Raw genomic sequence first — 20,047 nt, 5'->3', positions numbered from 1 at the left:
GTCAGGGAGTCTGATCCCTCCAGCTCCATTTTTCGTTCTCAATATTGCTTTGGCTATTCGGGGTCTTTTGTGTTTCCATACAAATTGTGAAATTTTTTCTTCTAGTTCTGTGAAAAATGCCAGTGGTCGTTTGATAGGGATTGCATTGAATCTGTAGATTGCTTTGGGTAGTAGAGTCATTTTCACAACGTTGATTCTTCCAATCCAAGAACATGGTATATCTCTCCATCTATTTGTATCACCTTTAATTTCTTTCATCAGTGTCTTATAATTTTCTGCATACAGGTCTTTTGTCTCCTTAGGTGGGTTTATTCCTAGATATTTTATTATTTTCGTTGCAATGGAAACAGGAGTGTTTTTTTAATTTCACTTTCAGATTTTTCATCATTAGTGTATAAGAATGCCAGAGATTTCTGTGCATTAATTTTGTATCCTGCTACTTTACCAAATTCATTGATTAGCTCTAGTAGTTTTCTGGTAGCATCTTTAGGATTCTCTATGTATAGTATCATGTCATCTGCAAACAGTGACAGCTTTACTTCTTCTTTTCCGATTTGGATTCCTTTTATTTCCTTTTCTTCTCTGATTGCTGTGGCTAAAACTTCCAAAACTATGTTGAATAAGAGTGGTGAGAGTGGGCAACCTTGTCTTGTTCCTGATCTTAGTGGAAATGCTTTCAGTTTTTCACCATTGAGGATGATGTTTGCTGTGGGCTTGTCATATATGGCCTTTATTATGTTGAGCAAAGTTCCCTCTATGCCTACTTTCTGCAGGGTTTTTATCATAAATGGGTGTTGAATTTTGTCAAAAGCTTTCGCTGCATCTATTGAGATGATCATATGGTTCTTCTCCTTCAATTTGTTAATATGGTGTATCATGTTGGTTGATTTGTGTATATTGAAGAATCCTTGCATTCCTGGAATAAACCCCACTTGATCATGTTGTATGATCCTTTTAATGTGCTGTTGGATTCTGTTTGCTAGTATTTTGTTGAGGATTTTTGCATCTATGTTCATCAGTGATATTGGCCTGTAGTTTTCTTTCTTTGTGACATCCTTTTCTGGTTTTGGTATAAGGGTGATGGTGGCCTCGTAGAATGAGTTTGGGAGTGTTCCTCCCTCTGCTATATTTTGGAAGAGTTTGAGAAGGATAGGTGTAGCTCTTCTCTAAATGTTTGATAAAATTCGCCTGTGAAGCCATCTGGTCCTGGGCTTTTCTTTGTCGGAAGATTTTTAATCACCGTTTCAATGTCAGTGCTTGTGATTGATCTGTTCATATTTTCTATTTCTTCCTGATTCAGTCTTGGCAGGTTGTGCCTTTCTAAGAATTTGTCCATTTCTTCCAGGTTGTCCATTTTATTGGCATAGAGTTGCTTATAGTAACCTCTCATGATCTTTTGTATTTCTGCAGTGTCAGTTGTTACTTATCCTTTTTCATTTCTAGTTCTATTGATTTGAGTCTTCTCCCTTTCTTTCTTGATGAGTCTGGCTAATGGTTTATCAATTTTGTTTATCTTCTTAAAGAAGCAGCTTTTACTTTTATTGATCTTTGGTATCGTTTCCTTCATTTCTTTTTCTTTTATTTCTGATCTGATCTTTATGATTTCTTTCCTTCTGCTAACTTTGGGGTTTTTTTTGTTCTTCTTTCTCTAATTGCTTTAGGTGCAAGGTTACGTTGTTTATTTGAGATGTTTCCTGTTTCTTAAGGTAGGATTGTAATGCTGTAAATTTCCCTCTTAGAACTGCTTTTGCTGCATCACATAGGTTTTGAGTCGTCATGTCTCCATTGTCATTTGTTTCTAGGTATTTTTTGATTTCCTTTTTGATTTCTTCAGTGATCACTTCGTTATTAAGTAGTGTATGTTTAGCCTCCATGTGTTTGTATTTTTTACACATATTTTCTTGTAATTGATATCTACTCTCATAGTGTTGTGGTTGGAAAAGATACTTGATATGATTTCAATTTTCTTAAATTTACCAAGGGTAGATTTGTGATCCAAGATATGATCTTTCCTGGAGAATGTTCCATGAGCGCTTGAGAAAAATGTGTATATTCTGTTGTTTTTGGATGGAGTGTCCTATAAATATCAAATAAGTCCATCTTGTTTAATGTATCATTTAAAGCTTATGTTTCCTTATTTATTTTCATTTTGGATGATCTGTCCTTTGGTGAAAGTGGGGTGTTAAAGTCCCCTACTATGATTGTGTAACTGTCGATTTCCCTTTTTATGGCTGTTAGTATTTGCCTTATGTATTGAGGTGTTCCTATGTTGGGTGCATAAATATTTACAATTGTTATATCTTCTTGAATCGATCCCTTGATCATTATGTAGTGTCCTTCTTTGTCTCTTGTAATAATCTTTATTTTAAAGTTTATTTTGTCTGATATGAGATTTGCTACTCCAGCTTTCTTCTGGTTTCCATTTGCATGGAATATCTTTTTCCATCCCCTCACTTTCTTTTTTTTTTTTTTTTTTTTAAATTTTATTTATTTATTTATGGCTGTGTTGGGTCCTCGTTTCTGTGCGAGGGCTTTCTCTAGTTGCGGCAAGTGGGGGCCATTCTTCATCGCGGTGTGCGGGCCTCTCACTATCGCGGCCTCTCTTGTTGCGGAGCACAGGCTCCAGACGCGCAGGCTCAGTAGTTGTGGCTCACGGGCCTAGTTGCTCTGCGGCATGTGGGATCCTCCCAGACCAGGGCTCGAACCCGTGTCCCCTGCATTGGCAGGCAGATTCTCAACCACTGCGCCACCAGGGAAGCCCCATCCCCTCACTTTCAGTCTGTATGTTTCCCTAGGTCTGAAGAGGGTCTCTTGTAGACAGCATATATTTGGGTCTTTTTTTTTTGTGCTATGTGGGCCTCTCACTGTTGTGGCCTCTCCCGTTGCAGAGCACAGGCTCCAGACACGCAGGCTCAATAGCCAAGGCTCACGGGCCCAGCCGCTCCGCGGCATGTGGGATCGTCCCAGACAGGGGCACGAACCTGTGTCCCCTGCCTTGGCAGGCGGACCCTCAACAACTGCGCCACCAGGGAAGCCCGGGTCTTGTTTTTGTATCCATTCAGCCAGTCTGTGTCTTTTGGTGGGAGCATTTAATCCATTTACATTTAAGGTAATTATAGATAGGTATGTTCCTATTCCCATTTTCTTAATTGCTTTGGGTTTGTCATTGTAGGTCTTTCCCTTCTCTTGTGTTTCTTGCCTACAGAAGTTCCTTTAGCATTTGTTGGAAAGCTGGTTTTGTGGTGCTGAACTCTCAGCTTTTGCTTGTCTGTAAAGGTTTTAATTTCTCCACCACATCTGAATGAGATCCTTGCTGGCTAGAGTAATCTTGGTTGTAGGTTTTTCTCCTTCATCACTTTAAATGTGTCCTGCCACTCTCTTATGGCTTGCAGAGTTTCTGCTGAAAGATCAGCTGTTAACCTTATGGGGATTCCCTTGTGTGTTATTTGTTGTTTTTCCCTTGCTGCTTTTAATATGTTTTCTTTGTATTTAATTTTTGACAGTTTGATTAATATGTGTCTTGGCATATTTGTCCTTCGATTTATCCTGTATGGGACTCTCTGTGCTTCCTGGACTTGATTAACTATTTCCTTTCCCATATTAGGGAAGTTTTCAACTATAATCTCTTCAAATATTTTCTCAGTCCCTTTCTTTTTCTCTTCTTCTTCTGGAATCCCGATAATTCGAATGTTGGTGCATTTAACGTTGTCCCAGAGGTCTCTGAGACTGTCCTCAGTTCTTTTCATTCTTTTGTCTTTATTCTGCTCTGCAGTAGTTATTTCCACTATTTTATCTTCCAGGTCACTTATCCGTTCTTCTGCCTCAGTTATTCTGCTATTGATCCCATCTAGAGTATTTTTAATTTCACTTATTGTGTTGTTCATTGTTGCTTGTTTCATCTTTGTTTCTTCTAGGTCCTTGTTAAGTGTTTCTTGCATTTTGTCCATTCTATTTCCAAGATTTTGGGTCATCTTTACTATCATTATTCTGAATTCTTTTTCAGGTAGACTGCCTATTTCCTCTTCATTTGTTAGGTCTGGTGGGTTCTTACCTTGCTCCTTCATCTGCTGTGTGTTTTTCTGTCTTTTCATTTTGCTTATCTTACTGTGTTTGGGGTCTCCTTTTTGCAGGCTGCAGGTTCGTAGTTCCCGTTCTTTTGGCATCTGTCCCAGTGGCTAAGGTTGGTTCAGTGGGTTGTGTAGGTTTCCTGGTGGAGGGGACTAGTGCCTGTTTTCTGGTGGGTGAGGCTGGATGTTGTCTTTCTGGTGGGGAGGTCCATGTCTACTGGTGTGTTTTGGGGTGTCTGTAGCCTTATTATGATTTTAGGCAGCCTGTCTGCTAATGGATGGGGTTGTGTTCCTGTCTTGCTAGTTGTTTGGTATATAGGGTGTCCAGCACTGTAGCTTGCTGGTCGTTGAGTGAAGCTGGGTCTTGGTATTGAGATGGAGATCTGTGGGAGATTTTCACCGTTTGGTATTACGTGGATCTGGGAGGTCTATTGTGGACCACTGTACTGAAGTTGGCTCTCCCACCTCAGTGGCACAGCCCTGATGCCTGGCTGGAGCACCAAGAGACTATCCTCCACACAGCTCAGAATAAAAGGTAGAAAGAATAGAAAGAAAGAAAGAGGATAAAATAAAATAAAGTAAGATAAAATAAAGTCATTATAATAAAACATAATTATTAAGAAAAAAAAGTTTTTTTAAGTAAAAAAAGAAAAAACCCCGGATGGTCAGAACCCTAGGACAAATGGTGAAAGCAAAGCTATACAGACAAAATCTCGCACAGAAGCATACACATACACACTCACAAAAAGAGGAAAAGGGGAAAAGATAATAAATCTTGCTCCCAAAGTCCACCTCCTCAATTTGGGATGATTCGTTGTCTATTCAGGTATTCCACAGATGCAGGTACATCAAGTTGATTGTGGAGATTTAATCCGCTCCTCCTGAGGCTCCTGGGAGAGATTTCCCTTTCTCTTCTTTGTTCGCACAGCTGGCGGGGCTCAGCTTTGGATTTGGCCCCGCCTCTGCGTGTAGGTCGCCGGAGGGCGTCTGTTCTTCGCTCAGACAGGACTGGGTTAATGGAGCCGCTGGTTCGGGGGCTCTGGCTCACTCAGGACAGTGGGGAGGGAGGGGTACGGATGCGGGGCGAGCCTGCACAGCAGAGGCCGGCGTGACATTGCACCAGCCTGAGGTGCGCCATGCATTCTTCCGGGTAAGTTGTCCCTGGATCCCGGCACCGTGGCAGTGGCGGGCTGCACAGGCTCCCCGGAAGCGGGGTGTGGATAGTGACCTGTGCTCGCACACAGGCTTCTTGGTGGCGGCAGTAGCAGCCTTAGCGTCTCATGCCCGTCTCTGAGGTCTGCGCTGTAAGCCGCGGCTTGCGCCCGTCTCTGGAGCTCCTTCAAGCAGCACTCTTAATCCCCTGTCCTCGCGCACCGGGAAACAAAAAGGGAAGAAAAAGTCTCTTGCCTCTTTGGCAGGTCCAGACTTTTCCCCGGACTCCCTCCCGGCTAGCCGTTCAGGCTGTGTTCACGCCGCCAACCCCAGTCCTCTCCTGCGCTCCAACCGAAGCCCGAGCCTCAGCTCCCAGCCCCCTCCCGCCCTGGCGGGTGAGCAGACAAGCCTCTCGGGCTGGTGAGTGCCGGTCGGTCGGCACCGATCTTCCGTGCGGGAATCTCTCCGCCTTGCCCTCCGCACCCCTGTTGCTGTGCTCTCCTTCGCGGCTCCGAAGCTTTCCCCCTCCGCCACCCGCAGTCTCCACCCGCGAAGGGGCTTCCTAGTGTGTGGAAACATTTCCTCCTTCACAGCTCCCTCCCACTGGTGCAGGTCCCATCCCTATTCTTTTGTCTACCCAGGTATGTGGGGAATTTCTTTCCTTTTGGGAGGTCTGAGGTCTTGTGCCAGTGTTCAGTGGGTGTTTTATAGGAGCTGTTCCGCGTGTAGATGTATTTCTGATGTATCTGTGGGGAGGAAGGTGATCTCCGCGTCTTACTCTTCCGCCATCTTCTCCAGAATCTCCTGAATTTTTCTGTCAGTAAAAGGTGTCCCTCTTCCCCCATTTACTTATTTATTTAATTATTACATTTATAGTAGTATGGACTAATGGGTATGATTTTATTTCATGGTATAATAGTATAATCCAGTACTATCATTATTATGTTGCTCAAATTGCCCAGATTTGGACACTGGGATCTCCTTCCCATTGACTCCTATATCTATTTGACTCACCCCTATCCTTTTTTGAGCACGTCCTTATTTTCTGACAGTATACAATCTTCCAGGCTCATCTGTATTTTCCTTCCCCCAGCCCTGGAATCAACCACTTCTTCAAAGAGCCCTGGTTTGTTTTCACTGGAGAATAAATATCTTGGCTTTAAAATGTAGAAGATGAATTCAAACATCTAAAAAACATTGTGGATGCGTATTTTGTCCATTGTCTTTGTGTGAAAGACTATGTGTGTGTCAGAAGATCTCAAAGCAGGAGAGAAATGTTGGGGTCAGTGTAATGAAAGTCTTGAATATCCAATGAAGAGTTTGGAATTCATGCATCCAGGCCATGAAGTGCTCTGGACCGGTTTTGAGTAGAAATGTGATATGCTTAAAGATATATTTTGGGGAGATAAGCGGGAAGACTTACAAAGAGAAGTTTCTAGAAGCAAGAAGTTGATTCAATGGAATATTTAGAAATAAAGTGATAAAAGTCTAAATTAGGGGCTGATGTCTGATGTTCCCTCATGCTGGGGACACTTTCTCCTGTTTTCCTCCACCTCAAATCCACCTTACCTGTCAAGGACTCCTTTTCCAGAAAGTCTTTCCTGACTCCCTCCCAGAATTTACCCTTCTTCCCCGTGTATCCGTGGCCCAGGTTGGCTGGTACCTACTTTGTACACGTATTCAATTCTGGCCTGTCTGCTGGGGCTTTGAATGCTTGTCTCGCTCACTTGGTTACTAACTTCTTGTAGACGGGGAAGGCCTTAGTCATCTTTATCCCTTCCCAGGGCCTAGCATAGTTCTTCTCATCCAGGAGAGATGCTCAACTCAGAACTGAACTGGTTATAGGGACCATTTATAATTCATTTTGGGATTCTGGAACAATAGAAGCAAAATGCAAGGATATGTAAATTTCTCTGAAGTCATACAATTTTTCAGTTGAAATTGAACTGCCTGCCAAATTACTCCAGCCTAATGTGTGAGGCAGCACACGTGATTGAGAGCACGACAGTAACAGCATTATAGACACACACACACCACACGCACATACACATCACACACACACACCACACGCACCGCACACACACCACACACACACACACCACACACCACACACCACACACCACTCACACACACACACAGAATTTCTGAGCCCACAGACTAAGTCTGTTCTTAAAAGGAATACTAGTCAGATCTGCACTTAATATTGAGGGAGTTTAATAGTAAAAGGATTTTCCTTACGGAGGAGACAAGGGCTGTCTTGAAAGGTCCATTTGGAAGGTACCTCTTAGGACTACACTAAGCTTTATGAAAGCATGGTAGGGATAACCTTCCCTTTTTTTTTTTTTTTTTTTTTTGCGGTACGTGTGCCTCTCACTGCTGCGGCCTCTCCCGTTGCAGAGCACAGGCCCCGGACGCGCAGGCTCAGCAGCCATGGCTCACGGGCCCAGCCGCTCCGCGGCATGCGGGATCCTCCCGGACCGGGGCACGAACCTGCGTCCCCTGCATCGGCAGGCGAACCCTCAACCACTGCGCCACCAGGGAAGCCCCTAACCTTCCCTTTTTGAAGGAGAACATTTCTAAAGGCCTTGATAGGAGTGAACTCTGATAATCACGTCTCCTCTTTAGAGTCGTGTTGTTACAGAGATAGCTTTCCCCTCAAAGCATGTTTAAAAGCTATGCTTCAAGTGCAGAAAACATTTAAAACTCAAATTTCACCCTAAAAAATTTAAGGAAGAGAACTGACAATAGTCAATAAGGCAGTTGCTCTGCAGAAAACAGGGTTCTGTGATATTTATCAAGGAGAGAGCGTGAAGGTTTATGGCCTGTGCCAGCCTCCTGCTGGATTTGCCAGTCTCACTTCTGGCAGCAGCTCCCTGTGTGACAGTTGACAGCTTGAGTCAAGAAGGAAGAAAGGCAAAGAAAAAAGGAGGGAGAAGTGAGGGAGAAGGAAGGCCCCAAAGACAGCAGCTATTGACTGTTTCCTTTTCTACTAGGTAGCACCCACCGGCCAGCATAGCATCAGGAGGAGAGGCAGGATTATAAAGATGAGCAGGTCAAAGGAATGCAGAGCAAGGAAAATGCCAGAGAATAAGAGGACAGACATGAGGCCTGTGAAGCAAGTAGAGCTCAGCAAAGCGGGGACTGGGAGAGCAGAGGAAATGACTCGTGTGTGCAAATGAAGCATCCCACCCTAGAGATTGAAGCGGGGTAGCATTTTTGTCAAGCTAACCGCGGTCCCCTCATCCTGCTCCTGACTGCAATGCCTTCCCCTCTCCACTGCCTCCTATGTCAGCTGCATTCATTTGCATCAGGAGCGCCATTCATTGGCCCTGGAGAAGGGAAAGAATGGGGCAAGAACAAGGAAGTTGACTCTCTGCTTTTGAATTCCTGAAAACATATTCTAAACTTATATCAGAGACCGTAGCTTTGAGGTACTGGCCTCAGTTACCCAGAGCCAAGGTCCTGGGTAATTTTTTTTTTTTTAAACATCTTTATTGGGGTATAATTGCTTTACAATGGTGTGTTAGTTTCTGCTTTATAACAAAGTGAATCAGCTATACATATACATATGTTCCCATATGTCTTCCCTCTTGCGTCTCCCTCCCTCCCACTCTCCCCATCCCACCCTTCCAGGCTGTCACAAAGCACCGAGCTAATATCCCTGTGCCTTGTGGCTGCTTCCCCCCAGCTATCTACCTTACTACGTTTGTTAGTGTGTATATGTCCATGACTCTCTCTCGCCCTGTCAAAACTCACCCTTCCCCCTCCCCATATCCTCAAGTCCGTTCTCCAGTAGGTCTGCGTCTTTATTCCTGTCTTACCCCTAGGTTCTTCATGACATTTTTTTCCCTTAAATTCCATATATATGTGTTAGCATACGGTATTTGTCTTTTTCTTTCTGACTTACTTCACTCTGTATGACAGACTCTAGGTCTATCCATCTCATTACAAATAGCTCAATTTCATTTCTTTTTAAGGCTGAGTAATATTCCATTGTGTATATGTGCCACATCTTCTTTATCCATTCATCCGATGATGGGCACTTAGGTTGTTTCCATCTCCGGGCTATTGTAAATAGAGCTGCAATGAACATTTTGGTACATGACTCTTTTTGAATTTTGGTTTTCTCAGGGTATATGCCCAGTAGTGGGATTGCTGGGTCATATGGTAATTCTATTTGTAGTTTTTTAAGGAACCTCCATACTGTTCTCCACATTGGCTGAACCAATTCACATTCCCACCAGCAGTGCAAGAGTGTCCCCTTTTCTCCACACCCTCTCCAGCATTTATTGTTTCTAGATTTTTTGATGATGGCCATTCTGACTGGTGTGAGATGATATCTCATTGTAGTTTTGATTTGCATTTCTCTAATGATTAATGATGTTGAGCATTCTTTCATGTGTTTGTTGGCATTCTGTATATCTTCTTTGGAGAAATGTCTATTTAGGTCTTCTGCCCATTTTTGGATGGGGTTGTTTGTTTTTTTGTTATTGAGCTGCATGAGCTGCTTGTAAATTTTGGAGATTAATCCTTTGTCAGTTGCTTCATTTGCAAATGTTTTCTCCCATTCTGAGGGTTGTCTTTTGGTCTTGGTTATGGTTTCCTTTGCTGTGCAAAAGCTTTGAAGTTTCATTAGGTCCCATTTGTTTATTTTTGTTTTTATTTCCATTACTCTAGGAGGTGGGTCAGAAAGGATCTTGCTGTGATTTATGTCATAGAGTGTTCTTCCTATGTTTTCTTCTAAGAGTTTGATAGTTTCTGGCCTTACATTTAGGTCTTTAATCCATTTTGAGCTTATTTTTGTGTATGGTGTTAGGGAGTGATCTAATCTCATACTTTTACATGTACCTGTCCAGTTTTCCCAGCACCATTTATTGAAGAGGCTGTCCTTTCTCCACTGTACATTCCTGCCTCCTTTATCAAAGATAAGGTGTCCATATGTGCGTGGGTTTATCTCTGGGCTTTCTATCCTGTTCCACTGATCTATCTTTCTGTTTTTGTGCCAGTACCATACTGTCTTGATTACTGTTGCTTTGTAATATAGTCTGAAGTCAGGGAGCCTGATTCCTCCAGCTTCTTTTTTCGTTCTAAAGATTGCTTTGGCTATTCGGAGTCTTTTGTGTTTCCATACAAATTGCGAAATTTTTTGTTCTAGTTCCATAAAAAATGCCAGTGGTAGTTTGATAGGGATTGCATTGAATCTGTAGATTGCTTTGGGTAGTAGAGTCATTTTCACAATGTTGATTCTTCCCATCCAAGAACATGGTATATGTCTCCATCTATTTGTATCATCTTTAATTTCTTTCATCAGTGTCTTATAATTTTCTGCATACAGGTCTTTCGTATCCTTAGGTAGGTTTATTCCTAGATATTTTATTCTCTTTGTTGCAATGGTAAATGGGAGTGTTTTCTTGATTTCACTTTCAGATTTTTCATCATTAGTATATAGGAATGCCAGAGATTTCTGTGCATTAATTTTGTATCCTGCTACTTTACCAAATTCATTGATTAGCTCTAGTAGTTTTCTGGTAGCATCTTTAGGATTCTCTATGTATAGTATCATGTCATCTGCAAACAGTGACAGCTTTACTTCTTCTTTTCCGATTTGGATTCCTTTTATTTCCTTTTCTTCTCTGATTGCTGTGGCTAAAACTTCCAAAACTATGTTGAATAAGAGTGGTGAGAGTGGGCAACCTTGTCTTGTTCCTGATCTTAGTGGAAATGCTTTCAGTTTTTCACCATTGAGGATGATGTTGGCTGTGGGCTTGTCATATATGGCCTTTATTATGTTGAGGAACGTTCCCTCTATGCCTACTTTCTGCAGGGTTTTTATCATAAATGGGTGTTGAATTTTGTTGAAAGCTTTCTCTGCATCTATTGAGATGATCATATGGTTTTTCTCCTTCAATTTGTTAATATGGTTTATCACATTGATAGATTTACGTATATTGAAGAATCCTTGCATTCCTGGAATAAACCCCACTTGATCATGGTGTATGATCCTTTTAATGTGCTGTTGGATTCTGTTTGCTAGTATTTTGTTGAGGATTTTTGCATCTATGTTCATCAGTGATATTGGCCTGTAGTTTTCTTTCTTTGTGACATCCTTGTCTGGTTTTGGTATCAAGGTGATGGTGGCCTCGTAGAAGGAATTTGGGAGTGTTCCTCCCTCTGCTATATTTTGGAAGAGTTTGAGAAGGATAGGTGTTAGCTCTTCTCTAAACGTTTGATAGAATTCACCTGTGAAGCCATCTGGTCCTGGGCTTTTGTTTGTTGGAAGGTTTTTAATCACAGTTTCAATTTCAGTGCTTGTGATTGGTCTGTTCATATTTTCTATTTCTTCCTGATTCAGTCTTGGCAGGTTGTGCATTTCTAAGAATTTGTCCATTTCTTCCAGATTGTCCATTTTATTGGCATAGAGTTGCTTGTAGTAATCTCTCATGATTTTTTTTATTTCTGCAGTGTCAGTTGTTACTTCTCCTTTTTCATTTCTAATTCTATTGATTTGAGTCTTCTCCCTTTTTTTCTTGATGAGTCTGGCTAGCGGTTTATCTATTTTGTTTATCTTCTCAAAGAACCAGCTTTTAGTTTTATTGATCTTTGCTATCGTCTCCTTCATTTCTTTTTCATTTATTTCTGATCTGATTTTTATGATTTCTTTCCTTCTGCTAGCTTTGGGGTTTTTTTGTTCTTCTTTCTCTAATTGCTTGAGGTGCAAGGTTAGGTTGTTTATTCGAGATGTTTCCTGCTTCTTAAGGTGGGCTTGTATTGCTATAAACTTCCCCCTTAGAACTGCTTTTGCTGCATCCCATAGGTTTTGAGTCGTTGTGTCTCCATTGTCATTTGTTTCTAGGTATTTTTTTATTTCCTCTTTGATTTCTTCATTGATCACTTCATTATTAAGTAGTGTATTGTTTATCCTCCATGTGTTTGTATTTTTTACAGATCTTTTCCTGTAATTGATATCTAGTCTCATGGCGTTGTGGTCGGAAAAGATACTTGATACAATTTCAGTTTTCTTAAATTTACCAAGGCTTGATTTGTGACCCAAGATATGATCTATCCTGGAGAATGTTCCATGAGCACTTGAGAAAAATGTGTATTCTGTTGTTTTTGGATGGAGTGTCCTATAAATATCAATTAAGTCCATCTTGTTTAATGTATCATTTAAAGCTTGTGTTTCCTTATTTATTTTCATTTTGGATGATCTGTCCATGGGTGAAAGTGGGGTGTTAAAGTCCCCTACTATGAATGTGTTACTGTTGATCTCCCCTTTTATGGTTGTTAGTATTTGCCTTATGTATTGAGGTGCTCCTATGTTGGGTGCATAAATATTTACAATTGTTATATCTTCTTCTTGGATCGATCCCTTGATCATTATGTAGTGTCCTTCTTTGTCTCTTTTAATAGTCCTTATTTTAAAGTCTATTGTGTCTGATATGAGAATTGCTACTCCAGCTTTCTTTTGGTTTCCATTTGCATGGAATATCTTTTTCCATCCCCTTACTTTCAGTCTGTATGTGTCTCTAGGTCTGAAGTGGGTCTCTTGTAGACAGCATATATAAGGGTCTTGTTTTTGTATCCATTCAGCCAATCTGTGTCTTTTGGTGGGAGCATTTAGTCCATTTACATTTAAGGTAATTATCGATATGTATGTTCTGATTTCCATTTTCTATATTGTTTTGGGTTCGCTACTATAGGTCGTTTCCTTCTCTTGTGTTTCGTGTCTAGAGAAGTTCCTTTAGCATTTGTTGTAAAGCTGGTTTGGTGGTGCTGAACTCTCTCAGCTTTTGCTCGTCTGTAAAGGTTTTAATTTCTCCATCAAATGTGAATGAGATCCTTGCTGGGTAGAGTAGTCTTGGTTGCAGGCTTTTCTCCTTCATCACTTTCAGTATGTCCTGCCACTCCCTTCTGGCTTGTAGGGTTTCTGCTGAGAGATCAGCTGTTAACCTTATGGGGATTCCCTTGTGTGTTATTTGTTGTTTTTCCCTTGCTGCTTTTAATATGCTTTCTTTGTATTTAATTTTTGACAGTTTGATTAATATGTGTCTTGGCGTGTTTCTCCTTGTATTTATCCTGTATGGGACTCTCTGTGCTTCCTGGACTTGATTAACTATTTCCTTTCCCATATTAGGGAAGTTTTCAACTATAATCTCTTCAAATATTTTCTCAGTCCCTTTCTTTCTTTCTTCTTCTTCTGGAACCCCTATAATTCGAATGTTGGTGCGTTTCATGTTGTCCCAGAGGTCTCTGAGACTGTCCTCAGTTCTTTTCATTCTTTTTTCTTAATCTGCTCTGCAGTAGTTATTTCCACTACTTTATCTTCCAGGTCACTTATCCGTTCTTCTGCCTCAGTTATTCTGCTATTGATCCTATCTAGAGTGGTTTTAATTTCATTTATTGCATTGTTCATTGTTGCTTGTTTCATCTTTAGTTCTTGTAGGTCCTTGTTAACTGTTTCTTGCATTTTGTCCATTCTACTTCCAAGATTTCGGATCATCCTTACTATCATTATTCTGAATTCTTTTTCAGGTAGATTGCCTATTTCCTCTTCATTTGTTAGGTCTGGTGGGTTTTTATCTTGCTCCTTCATCTGCTGTGTGTTTTTCTGTCTTCTCATTTTGCTTATCTTACTGTGTTTGGGGTCTCCTTTTTGCAGGCTGCACTTTCGTAGTTCCCGTTGTTTTTGATGTCTGTCTCCAGTGGCTAAGGTTGTTTCAGTGGGTTGTGTAGGCTTCCTGGTGGAGGGGACTAGTGCCTGTGTTGTGCTGGATGAGGCTGGATCTTGTCTCTCTAGTGGGCAGGTTCATGTCTGGTGGTGTGTTTTGGGGTGTCTGTGGCCTTATTATGATTTTAGGCAGCCTCTCTGCTAATGGGTGGGGTTGTGTTCCTGTTTTGCTAGTTGTTTGGCATAGGTTGTCCAGCACTGTGGCTTGCTGGTCGTTGAGTGAAGCTTGGTGCTGGTGTTAAGATGGAGGTCTCTGGGAGATTTCCACCGTTTAATATTATGTGGAGCTGGGAGGTCTCTTGTTGACCAGTGTCCTGAAGTTGGCTCTCCTACCTCAGAGGCAGAGCCCTGACTCCTGGCTGGAGCACCAAGAGCCTTTCATCCACACAGCTCAGAATAAAAGGGAGAAAAAGTAGAGAGAATTAGTAGAAGTATGAGTAAAGAAAGAAGGAAAGGAGGAAAGGAAGGAAGGAAGAAAGAAGCAAAGAAGGAAAGAAAGGAGGGAGGGAGGGAGGGAGGAAGGAAGGAAGGAAGGAGGGAAAGAAGGAAAAAAGACAGAAAGAAAGATGATACAGTAAAAATAAAATAAAGTATAATATAGTTATTGAATTAAAAAATATTTAGAAAAAAAAAAAAAAAGGGACGGATAGAACCTTAGGACAAATGTTGGAAGCAAAGCTATACAGAGAAAATCTTACACAGAAGCACACACATACACCTTCACAAAAAGAGGTAAAGGGGGAAAAATCATAAATCCTGCTCCCAGAGACCACCTCCTCAATTTGGGGTGATTCGTTGTCTTTTGGGAGGTCTGAGGTCTTCTGCCAGCCTTCAGTAGGAGTTCTGTAGGAGTTGTTCCACGTGTGGATGTATTTCTGGTGTATCCGTGGGGAGGAAGGTGATCTCCGCGTCTTACTCTTCCGCCATCTTCAAGCCCTCTCTAAAATTTTTTTAAAGACGAGTTTTTCTCTTTTGTTCTAATATAAAAATTCCACTCTTGAGTATATATGTGTCTGAAGCAAGGTCCTGGAGCGACACCCCACCGTGTGCAGCTGACTGCGGACAGGACATGGCCGGTCCTGGGTAATTTTTAAGAATATGGTACTCAAAGATAGTCAAGGTGGCATGGTGCAGGGGCAATACAGAAGGAAAGTAGAAACAAAAGAGGATTTTTCACAGCCCTGTGACTCTCCTGCACACATACAGGAGGAAGTTCGCCTTGCTCCTAGGAGTGTCAAAGGGGTGATGGACACGGGGGTAGGGGCGGTGGATACAAAGGGGCTTTCAGCTGGGATGCGGCCTACAGAGTACGCGAACATGATAATCTGATGCCAGAGAGCAACCGAGGACACTGAGCTGTAACCAGAGGCCATCTGGTGTGATGTCCAAAGACCAGATGGTACATGCTACATCTCAGTGATCAGTGAACACCAAGCCACCCCTTCTCACTGCTTCGTGACCCCAGCCTTCCCCCAACTTAGAATGTCTGTGGAGAACAGGGACCTTGATACACTAAGTTTGTAAAGTTATAGAAACATAAAATGAGTTATGTTTTAGCACACTTGATAACTTGGATTTCAAAAATCTTACCTGCTACATATTTATGAAGCTAAATTAATGCTAACATATTAAACATACACTTAGGAGGTTAATTTTATGTCTAAATTTACACTTCTGGAGCATAAATGGCAGTAGAGTTCTCTTGAAGGGTAGGGAAACCTTCTCTCTTTATTCCTTGTGTGTGTGAGGATGTGTGTGTGTGTGTGTGTGTGTATGTGTGTGTGTGTATTCTAACCAGGAAAGGCTCCCCACCCCTCACTCCAGGTTATCTTATTTCATGTAGTTTTTCCGATGTGTTGGGTCATGACTAATTAGATAAGAACATTTTCTTCAGCCTCATGTATTTAGAAGTCCACATGATCTAAGGTCAAACCTCAAATGAAAGGTACATAGAAGTGATGCAGTTATACTGATTTCAGAGCAGATGGCTGTTTTCTGGAGGGTAATGGTGCATAAAACAGACAAACAATGAAAGACTTGAGAGAGAAATTCTCCATGGCAATTGGGACTATAAAATCAACACAAAGCGACTAGTTCACAGAATTGGTGCACCGTTGAAAAGCATTAGGGAAAACAAGGGATACCGGCGCCCTCATGGGGCATCCTGCCCGGACTTAGAGGAGGAAGGACATGGGATGGGGTGCAGGAACGCATCTTTCTATAAGTAGTACGTGCAAATCTCAGATCACAAACCCAGTTGTGGACAAAGTAAGTTCATTTTTCTGTACAGGAAGTTAATACTTATAATAACCCCCCTTTCTTCCAGGCAGTAGAAACTTAACTTCAGTCCTTTCAGAGTTCCTGCCCTTTCTTTGTGATGGCCTCTGAATTTGAGGCTTATATCATGCCCATGAATGAAGGTTAGTGGCGGGAGGGCATCTCACCTGAGCTGGCATCACTCTGCACTAATACAGCTGCTTAGATGAGATGTGGACACTTGCTGGTCACTGCTGAGTCATCCCTTGTACGGGTCATATCACAGCAACTTTGGGCCTGTCAGCTAACTCTCAGGACCCTCTCGGGCACACAGGATAATCCTGGTACTTCCATACCATTCTGGGACCACACCCAGTAGGGCCATCCACAGCTATCTGTCATTTCCATGGCACTCTTGAGTACAAAAGAATCACTCCACCTCCCCAGCACTGCCCCCAGCCCCTTCCACTCACAGCTCTACCCTGGGGCTTTTTCAAACTCATCTGCCGAGACACAGTAGACAGCCATATTTCCTTCAGTTCTTAACCTCCTTCCAAGAGTCTCCCAGTACTCCTGTTCCCAAATGTATCTGAAGTTTCTGCTGTGGGCCATTCTCTCTCATCCCAGGAAAGGATCAGAGTGCAGACCTTTTGCATCAAGGACTCATCACCATCTAGTTGGTCTACTCTCTTCTCGTAACTTCCTGTGTTTTCCTGGTTGGTGGAAGGGGGTGGGGGGGGCGTTTTAGCCTAGAGGATGGGGAGCAGTGTGGCTTGGGAAAGCTTCTTTGTTATTACTCAGCACTTGTCCTCCCACATCTATTGTACATGCTTCAGTTCTTTCTGTTCTCTTGAAGCCAAGACGTCAAAAACTAAAAAGCTAACAATTGACTCCTTTTGTGGCATTTGCTTTCTGCAGAGTCATTCCTTGCCTGAGGTAGTGATGCTGACTAACTCATCGGAAGAGGGATTTAAAGGTTAAGGGAGAGGTGAAAATCTGTATGTAGCATCACTTGGTATCCAGTAGGGACTGGTTCCAGGACCCCCACAGATACCAAAATCCGCGGATGCTCAAGTCCCTTATATAAAGTGGCCCTTATATAGTATTTGCAATAACCTATGCACATCCTCCTGTATACTTTGTCATCTCCAGGATACTTAGAATACTTAACACAATGTAAATGCTAAGTACATAGTTGCCAGCATGTGGAAAATTCAAATGTTGCTTTTTGGAACTTTCTGGAATTTTTTTCAAATATTTTTGGTGCTCGGTTGAATTCGCATATATGGAACTCATGGATAGGGAGGGCTGTCTGTAGTTCTCTATTCCAGCCACACATGTAACTACTTTGCCCAGACCTAAGATTAGTCACAACTCATAAGGCACGCTGGGAAGAAATCGGAATGTGATGTAAGGACTTAGCAGCTGGATTAACTGTGGGCTCAGCTTAGGTGATCTCACCTTAGATACTTTGGTTCATTCTCTGGTCTTCTTCTCGGAGAGGCTCTAGTTAGTGTATTTTAAAGACTGTGACTTCGTCGATCAGAGGTCATCCGAAAATGAGTTCAGTCTTTCTCTTGTCTCCTCCCACTTTGCTTCTTCTCCTTTCCCTCTTTTTCTTCCCACCTCTCCACTTTTCTCAGTCCACTCTGCTCTGACTATCCTCCCTCGCCAGTGGCAAGTCCAAAGGACACGACTCCAGGATCCTTGCAGGAGACAATCGTTTGCCTCATTACTAAAATGACTGTGTGTCTTCTTTCCTTGAATCTGTGGCCCCAGCATCCTATCCAGATAGCATCTCCCTTCACCTTCAATGGTGCTCAGATGTGAATGATGAATTATATGGCTGCTCTAGTCACTAGAGACCGGCTCATTCTCAAAAACATTTGACCTCAGCGGAGAACTGTTTAAATGCAAGGAGGATTTTAACGAATACAAATATACAATTTAGGGAGTGTCAGGGTGTGGCAAAAGAGTCACCATAAAGCTAATAATACACAGAATGAGATGGTCCAGAAGCCTGGGTTAAGTCCCACCAGAGTCCATAGGGTTAAGTCAGAGCTGGGAACCCTTGGTTATGATGCTGAGGCGGGAGGGTCAGCCGTGAGCAGGCTTGACCTTGGAGTCCTGCTCGGGGGCACATGGATCTAGCTGGGAGTTTTGGGGGGTGAGTTGGGGCTGTCTTCCAGTCTGGATACTTGACAAATGGCAGGTCATGCGGGGATGAGGCTGGAGCAGAAACAGAGCTCAAGAGAGATGCTGGCCAAGGAGCTGGGTCTTCCCAGTAAAGAGTGAGAGGAGATTCAAATCACACTTTGCCCTGCTCTTAAAGGGCCCCCTCTTCTGTGTTGGGTAAACTTTGAGAAGTTGTCTTCCACGAAAACAAGAATCCGTTATGTAGCTTAAATAATTCCTGGATTAAGAATCACTTTCTCAGGCTTCCCTGGTGGTGCAGTGTTTGAGAATCTGCCTGCTAATGCAGGGGACACGGGTTCGAGCCCTGGTCTGGGAGGATCCCACATGCCGCGGAGCAACTAGGCCCGTGAGCCACAACTACTGAGCCTGCGTGTCTGAAGCCTGTGCTCTGCAACGAGAGGCTGCAATAGTGAGAGGCCCGTGCACTGCGATGAAGAGTGGCCCCTGCTTGCCACAACTAGAGAAAGCCCTTGCACAGAAACGAAGACCCAACACAGCAAAAATAAATAAATAAACCTCCTACCCCCAACATCTTCTTTAAAAAAAAAAAAGGAATCACTTTCTAATCATCGTATGTTACTATCTTCATGAAAGAGGGAGAATAACAACAAAAACATGTGCTCATTTCAGCAGCACATATACTAAAGTTAGAAAATTTTAAAATAATTTAAAATTAAAAAATAGAGATATGTATAAAAAGCTGGATCTTTCATTCAACACTTGTGAACAATGATTACAATCAGTAGCCCTTAATTGAAAACCATAGGTCTGAACCAAAATTATAGCAAAATCTGGAATCCTTACTTATATAGCAGATTTATCTTTCCAGTCATGTTTAGCTTAAACTAATTGGGAGATGGCAATCTGGCAGGGCTCTGAGTGCTGGAGACTTTGAGCTTGGAATAAAAACTTTAGAAAATCCACAAAGTGAATAATCAAGAATTTGCTAAGTTCATTATCCTTCGGGTTAAGGGCTCTGCATAGAATATACAAAAGAAATTAATAGTACTAAAGCCACTAAAGAAATTTTCATAGTTTTATTAAAAGCAGAGACTTGATCAGTATATGGGAAGCTTGTTTTGTCTTGTGACATCATTTCTTCTCTTGGCCCAGTGACACATCTTGGCCCAGTGACACATCTTTTTTTTTTTTTTTTTTTTTGCGGTACGCGGGCCCCTCACCGCTGTGGCCTCTCCCGTTGCGGAGCACAGGCTCCGGATGCGCAGGCCCAGCGGCCATGGTTCACGGGCCCAGCCGCTCCACGGCACGTAGGATCCTCCCGGACCTGGGCACGAGCCCGCGTCCCCTGCATCGGCAGGCGGACCCTCAACCACTGCGCCACCAGGGAAGCCCAGTGACACATCTTTTGAAGAACAGAATAAGGAGTACTTGGTACACGCAGCCCACAACCAACAGTCACTGTGGAACTGATCAGGGAGCCTCTGTTGGGGGATCCAATTTGGATTAGCCAAGACCCAAACCGAGTCATAGTCAGATGGCCAGTTAGAGACTGTATGTCACTAAATAATCAATGCTTCTAGAATCTGGTCAAAACACTCTTCTTTTTATAAAGTAGATTTTTTTTCGTTTGTTTGTTTGTTTTGTTTTTTAAACACAGAGGTGATCCTAGCTGGAAATGTAAAAAAAA

This window comes from Phocoena sinus, chromosome 2 (genome assembly GCF_008692025.1).
Source record: "Phocoena sinus isolate mPhoSin1 chromosome 2, mPhoSin1.pri, whole genome shotgun sequence".
NCBI classification, from domain to species: Eukaryota; Metazoa; Chordata; class Mammalia; order Artiodactyla; family Phocoenidae; genus Phocoena; species Phocoena sinus.
This window is presented reverse-complemented; position numbering follows the sequence as displayed.